At 35.7% G+C, this 7,919-nt stretch overlaps 1 non-coding gene across 1 annotated transcript; it reads right to left on the bottom strand.

The window, feature by feature from the left end:
* Positions 1-3,965: 3,965 nt before the first annotated feature.
* Positions 3,966-4,072, bottom strand: LOC122910970. The gene has a single exon (XR_006385320.1). It is a non-coding gene; the product is annotated as a U6 spliceosomal RNA (small nuclear RNA).
* Between the last annotated feature and the right edge of the window lie 3,847 nt (positions 4,073-7,919).

Raw genomic sequence — 7,919 nt, 5'->3', positions numbered from 1 at the left:
TCCTTGCAGTGTGTAATCAATACTCAGGATTTATTCTGCCTTTTTTGAAGAGTCTTCATTATAAAAGTTAGTGGTTTTGTAGTCTTCCTCTCCAAGATCTACTGCCAGGACAATAGATGGAAAAAAAACAAAAACAAAACAAAAAAAACTTCTTTGGTTATTGCCCAGTTAATTGGCATTTCTTCCTGGGCTTTGATAGATTTCAGTTGATGACTAATATTAAACCACTTGGCTTTACACAATGCAAAATGTGCCAAAATCAGAAATTAGGTAAAAGAATCTAAATTTTAACTTTTGGAGGAGGAATCGAATTGTGTGAATATACAGTTAAGAGGAAAAATGTCTTCATAGTGCTGGAAAAGTATTTAAAATAAGATTTATTATAAACTTATACCAAGATAGTTTTGTGTATCTGTCACTCCCCTATGCAAGACTTTTCCTTCACAACTAATCAGTATTTCTTAGGACTTTTCAACTGTACACTATCACTGTGAGAACCTCATTTGCAAGAGTGAAACTTGAAAATCCTTCTATGACACTGACTCAAGATATCAAGAGATGCATGGTGTTATTGATTGGTAACTTGACTTTTTCAGAGTTCACTTACAAATTCTGATTTCCTTTTTGCTGTCATAATTGGATGCAGTCATTATGATGCATTGATGTCAGCATTGGGCAACACAACAGATTATCCCTTGTGGAGTGCCCATTTCTGGGTCATGAACAATTCTTGGTCATATTTGTTGTTCAGTTAAAATACCCTCTAAATCCCACATACCTTCTTCAGTTTGATCACATAGGGGAAAAAAGTGAATCAGAAGTATTAGCTGTATATTAATGTCATAAGAGAAATCTGAGAACTCTCTTTGAGGTTTTCCAGAAGGGAAGCATCTTTTATTTGCTGACCTCTTATTACTTAAATAGGGAATTGATTTGATTAATTAATTTTATAATTCCTCATAGCAAACAGGTACTTATAAAACTGTCATGAACATAGTTCATTACTTAAGATTTATATAGAGAAAGCTTTGGCTAGCTGAACACACCTATATAAAAAGTTTGATATAAGAAGAAATACTAGGGAAAAAATGGGCAAAACAAAATTTTCATTGAAAAACAAATATTTTCATTGAAAATATTTGGACTTTTGTTGTAGAATAAACATTTTCATCAAGTTTACCTGACATAGTTAACAAAACCTATGTGCAACTTGAAGAAAAACGAGGTCAGAAAGAGAAGGAAAAGATGTTTATACACAAGCTTTGTCTCAATTCATTTGTTAAGAAAAAAAATCTCTTTGAACATAAAAGTCCACAGAATCCATTAAAAATATTTAATAAGAACATATTCTTAAGTTTATAACAGGAAATAAAATTGCTTGAGGAAGTCAAAGAATTCTAGACAGTTCCCCTTCACACACCAACAGAAGAAGCATCGTCAGCAGCCTGATATTTAAAAATTAAAATCTGCACTGAGGCCAGGGGCTATGCTCACCAAATAACCAAAAGAAGACAGTTGTAACTGCTGGGAAAATAAATTGCTTAGGGAAGCATGTGACAATGGCAATTAAAAACATTTCTTTTTCCAACCATGAAAAGTTCTGCCCCAGAAAAATGTGGACACTGATTTCCTTAACTTTTAAAGAAGGCAGTAGAAAAAGGAAGATTGTATCTTCCTCTGACATCAGCCTTAAAAATCTTCCTCTTTTTCCTAGAGATGTATTTACATGATGCTTTCTCGTGCTCTAAAGCTTGACTCAAACGTAGCTGCTAGCAAAGCATATCCTTACCCCTTAAAGCTCTTGTGGACTCTAGCCTCCTCTAATTGCCCAGTAAAGTGCAGCATCAAGATCCTTGGGCATCAGCTAATCGGTCCTAAGTGCTGGAAGCAGGAAAGCTCTCACAGAATAAACAGCAATCAGATATTGTGAGCAGATGGCTGCTCCACATTGTAAGGGCTACCACCAAAGACATACTTCATTTAGGATGTGCCAAAAAGCCAAGGATGGCTCTATTAACACAGGGCTGTTGGTTTTTGCTTTTGTTTTGTTTTGTTTTGTTTTTTAGTTAAATGGCTTTTGATATTTAACTGAAATTTTAGAGAGCTCACACAGGTATAGTTGGTCCTGTTAACAACCAGTTTTCTCAATGTAAGATCTTTTTTTTTTTTTAAGATTTTATTTATTTATTGACAGAGAGAAAGAGATCACAAGTAGGCAGAGGCAGGCAGAGGGGGAGGGGGAAGCAGGCTCCCTGCTGATCAGAGAGCCCAATGCTGGGGTCCATCCAAGGACCCTGAGATCATGACCTGAGCCAAAGGCAGAGGCTTAACCCACTGAACACCCAGGCGCCCCTCAATATGAGATCCTTAATACCAACTGAATCTCAAATTCCTTTTGCATCTCCAGCCATTCACTTTGAGTTTCAGCTGATTAGTTAAGGTATCAGTGAGTGCCTGCAGTCAAGGAGAGCCTCACTCAATGCAGTTATTGCTGTTTTGAAAGTATCTCATACCGTTAGGATTTGAATGTTCCTATAAAGTCAAAAGGTCACAAAGGTATGCTGCAGAATGGGGCAGGAGAGCATTTTTTTTTCTTGTTTTAGTTTTAATGAAGTGAGCTTTTTAAAGTGCAGTGCTGTATATTTAAATTGTAAGGCTTTAATTTCCCTCTACTTTTTTCCATAGAAAATTTTTTTTAAGATTTTATTTATTTATTTGACAGAGATCACAAGTAGGCAGAGAGGCAGGCAGAGAGAGAGGAAGGGAAGCAGTCTCCCCGCTGAGCAGAGAGCCCAATGCAGGGCTTGATCTCAGGATCCTGGGATCATGACCTGAGCCGAAGGCAGAGGCTTTAACCCAGTGAGCCACCCAGGCGCCCCTCCATAGTAATTTATACATAGGTCATAGTTGAAGGTGATCCACTGGTAGCCAAATGCCTGAAGCAAAATGCTCTGTTGGATATTTTCTACTGAGGGGAAGAGGAAGTAGAGCCTTGATTAAGCTTAAAATAAGGGAGCGCTCTATTGTAGCCTGATGGGTTATCATGAAGAGTGAAGACAAAAACTTGAATAAAATTAGCCTGAAGTAAGTCATTCCTTGGGCCTAGGACTTATCTTTATAAAAATCTATTTGATATTTCTAGTAAAAGCCTTTTGGATTACTAGATTCACAGTGCCATTTGTTTTGCTTTTACTATATACTATAATTTATAAAAAGAATCATCTGGCTATGTGACTGACTCTTCACAAGACTCTTTTTTTTTTTTTTTGACTTCACATACAATGTATTATTTGTTTCAGGGGTATAGGTCTGTGATTCACCAGTCTTACACAATTCACAGAGATCACCATAGCACATACCCTTCCCAATATCCATCACCCAGCCACCCCAACCCTCCCACCCCACCCCACAGCAACACTCAGTTTGTTTCCTGACATTAAGAGTCTCTTACAGTTTGTCTCCCTCTCTGGTTTCATCTTATTTCATTTTTCCCTCTCTTTCCCTATGATCTTCTGTCTTGTTTCTAAAATTTCTCACATTAGTGAGATCATATGATAATTGTCTTTTTCCGATTGATTTATTTTGCTCAGCATGATACTCTCTAGTTGCATCCATGTCGTTGTAAATGACAAGATTTCAATTTTTGATGGCTTCATAATATTCCACTGTGTCTGTGTGTGTGTGTGTGCGTGCGCGTGCGCGTGCACACCATTTCTTTATCCATCAATCTGTTGATGGACATCTAGGTTCTTCCCATAGTTTGGCTATTGCTGCTATAAACATTGGAGTGCACATGTCTCTTTGCATCACTACATTTGTATCTTTGGGGTAAATACCCAGTAGTGCAATTGCTGGGTCATAGGGTAGATCTATTTGTGACTTTTTGAGGAAGTTCCGTACTGTTTTCCAGAGTGGCTGCACCAGCTTGCATTCCTACCAACAGTGTAGGAGGGTTTCCCTTTCTCCAAAATATAGAACATTTCATGAATTTGCATGTCATTCTTGCACAGGGGCCATGCTAATCTCCTCTGCATTGTTTCAATTTTAGCATATATGCTGCCAAAGAGAGCACTTTTCACAAGACTCTTAAAGAAAAATAGAGGTCTCATGAACTCAGAGTATTCTTTTGTTGCTAGAGCTTCTAGGGTCCTACCATTTTCAGGAAATAGATTATTAAAAAAGAATATGTGTGGTATGATCAGTAGGCATTCTTCTGCATTTCCCTTTTCTCTGTGAAGAAGAAACTCAGTGATTTACAGAATGGAGAGAAGTGGTGTATCTTGGGGAGAGGCATATTTATTCATCCTTCCTCTTATGAATCTTAGAGTTTGAACATAAATCTTAAAGAACACAAGTCTATCCTTCTCAGGTAGATATTTGCATAACACCTTTCTTTTAACCTCCCAATCCCAGGCTTCAAACAGGTCATCAGTTTGCTAATTGCTCACCAAGACCTAGGTTTTAATCACCTGATCTATCAACAGGCTCTTCACACTTCCTTTATCTATCTTGTCAGTAAGTGACATTCTTGGTAATGAAAACAACAAATCTATTGATAGCATCCCTCAGTGGAGTGGAAGGCATCCTACATTAGCTCTGTCTTGAAAACCAGTCTATTCTATTACAATTGACCTTCTCTTGTTGATTACCACACAAATCATAGTCCTTTACCCACCTCCCCATCTATTAGAGTATTTCTCCTGCAGCCTTTCAATTGTCTGACTGCAGTGGGTAATTGGTTTCATGTTTGAAGCACAGCACTATAAGGAAAAGCCTGAAATAATTCAAATGGAACACCCTGGCCTAAGGCTGAGACCATATGTTATGCTCGGATTTGTATCAGTGAAGCTTATTGCTTTCGCAACAAGGAAACCCATTTAAATGTCATAAAATTGTTTTATTTTAGAAGTTAATTTATCTAGAGCTGTCAATATAATGTCCACAAAATTGTAATATTAAAGGAATGGGGAAATTACTTGACATTATAAAATATTTAAGAAAAAAAACCACACTTAGTAAATTGTCCTCTCTTCCCAAATCTCATATTCTGCTCAAGTGGTTTTGAATTCTGTAATATAAAGATTAGAGACCACCGAAAAGCCAATGATTTGGCAACTATCCCTTCTTCAGCATTTAATATATACCTACAAGAATTCCAATTTTGTATTAATCTCAAATTGATCCATTATTTCTACTCTATTATTAAAAGAGACAAATACTTCCCTCATAAATTTACAGTTAGTGACCGAAAAGGACATATATACTTAGAAACACATATAAAAGTGATTAAACACTTCTTTAAACTAGTGTGTCATTGATAGGTTTTGTAGTGTCTTGCCAGCCCTAATGGTTTGCCCCCTGTTTTATATTCCCTATTGTGGATCTTAAAAAATGATTTTATAAATTCTGAAACGCTAGAGAGGGTTTGATTTCCAGAGAGAAAGACCTGCTCTTTGGAGAAAAATCAGTTTCTTCAAATCACTAAATGATCATTTCATGTAATTGGATTCTATTATTAACACAAACCCTAGTGGTATACGTAAATTCATATGAATTGCTCCAATAATAATTGACATAGTAGTAGGTTATCCAAATATCCACCTTGTAACATCTTGGGGCACAACTGATAGGAAGTAGCTGATGTGTCCATTTTGCAGAAAAACAAATTGAACTATGCAAGCAGAAGCTTGAAAAAAATTCAACAAAAAAGTAATAGAATCCTACCTCTTCTGACACAATTATGAAGTATTTGTGTCTTGCCATAAGTACAGCCCATGGAAATAATTATCACTTTCTTACAGATGGAGAAGGTAGATATGCCATTCCTATTCATACATGACTTTGAAATAATTTTGTTTTTATATTTGAATATGGATATAACTCATTCTTAATAAATCAAAACATTTCAAACAAATAATGTTGTAAGTGTTTACCACTTCACAAAACTTTTAGTGCATATGTCTAGGTGCTAGAATTATGTATAATTTTATAACTATGCTCAAGAATTCAGCTACTAACTGCTCTCCACTTCATTCTGGGAACTGGGGAGCAGCAATTTCAAAGTGGAAAATAGTTCACTTTTTTCTAAGTCATTTTTTTTTTCTGGCTTGTAAGAATAACCTTTTATTCACAGCTTTGGAATGTCAAAGCTTGAAAGTCTTCTTTTTCTAGGTATGGAACTCAGAGTAAAACAAGACTAAATTATGAAATTAATACTAATGAAAGTTAACTAGACTTGGTTATCTCAAAAGGGACTTTTGAAGTAAGAATTGTCAGATAATTATAATACAAACCACTTTCTTGAGAAAACAGAGAAACTAATGTGTTGCAATATAACTTCTAAAGTGATTATCAAGAATAGGACAGTTGAAAAAAAAGATAAAAAAAGAAGCAAGAGGATGGTCATACTTACCTACTTTAAAATTAATAGAACATTTTCTAGTTAATTTTTTTCCTGAGGCAAAAATATTCAGACAAATATTTGTATCAATAAAGTTTTGTCACCACTTAGACTTGATAGATGATGATGATGGTGATAGATAGATAATTTTTCTTTCAAAATAACTAACATAACACAATCAAGATGCAAAGATGTACTGGCCTCAGTAAGAGCTACATGCTCTTCAGTTTCGTGTATAACATTATGAGGAGATAATAAGATCACCAGAAAATTATTCCTTTCCAAGCCCATTCCATAGCCAATATCCCCACTTACTACTGTATTATGATGTTGCGTCTTACAAATTTGCATTGAATATAAAAAGCTCAATTCCTTATAAATATATTCAGTTAAATGGTACCTTAAATGTATATTTAATGAGCACACTTATCCTCTATTTTGTGCCCCTAGGTATTTATATTGAGTTTCACATATCTGATCCAGACTTGATGTTTTATAGAATCTAGTGGAAAAGTAATGTCTGTTTCACTTCTCTCTTTTAAAATTAAGTGGGGCTCACTCAACAAAATGTAAAACCATATGTATGTTTCAAATATGTGCTTCTCAGGACTTGAAACTCATAAAGTTAGAATAAATCTTTAAATTTCAAAAATATATCTGTTACCTGCAGCTGAATTTTTAACAAGTTGAAAACAATTTAGGAAAAAAAAATAACTTGTAACCGAAATCTAAGTTCTTCTCAATACCATAAGCTTTGAGGAGTATTTAAACCTTTTGCTTCAAATGTCCATTAGTTATAAACTATTCTAAACACTACTGCAGAAATGTTGGATATTCAGTGTCATTTTTTCTGCTAATATATACAGCTTAAAATCTTCCTCTAGGTACATACCTCAATATCATCAAAGCCATCTATGAAAAACCCACAGAGAATATTATTGTCAATGGGGGAAAACTGCGAGCTTTTCCTTCGTGGTCAGGAACATGGCAGGTTCGTCCACTATCCCACTGCTATTCAACATAGTACTAGAAGTCCTAGCCTCGGCAATCAGACAACAAAAAGAAATAAAAGACATCCAAATCGGCAAAGAAGAAGTCAAACTCCCACTCTTTGCAGATGATATGATACTTTATGTGGAAAACCCAAAAGTCTCCACTCCAAAACTGCTAGAACTCATACAGGAATTCAGTAAAGTGTCAGGACATAAAATCAATGCATAGAAATCAGTTGTACTTTTTTCATTTTATTTTATTTTATTTCTTTTCAGTGTTCCAGCATTCATTGTTTATGCACCACACCCAGTGCTCCATGGAATATGTGCCCTCCATAATACCCACCACCAGGTATACCACCCACACCACTCCCCTCCAAAATCCTCATTTTGTTTCTCAGAGTCCACAGTCTCTCATGGTTTGTCTCCCCCTCCAGTTTCCCCCAATTCACTTCTCCTCTCCATCTCCAATGACCTCTGTGTTATTCCTTATGCTCCACAAGTAAGTGAAACCATATGATACTTGA

Source organism: Neovison vison, chromosome 6 (assembly GCF_020171115.1).
Source record: "Neovison vison isolate M4711 chromosome 6, ASM_NN_V1, whole genome shotgun sequence".
Lineage (NCBI taxonomy): Eukaryota > Metazoa > Chordata > Mammalia > Carnivora > Mustelidae > Neogale > Neogale vison.
The sequence above is the reverse complement of the archived record's forward strand: the minus strand, read 5'-3'. Positions and strand labels throughout refer to the sequence as shown.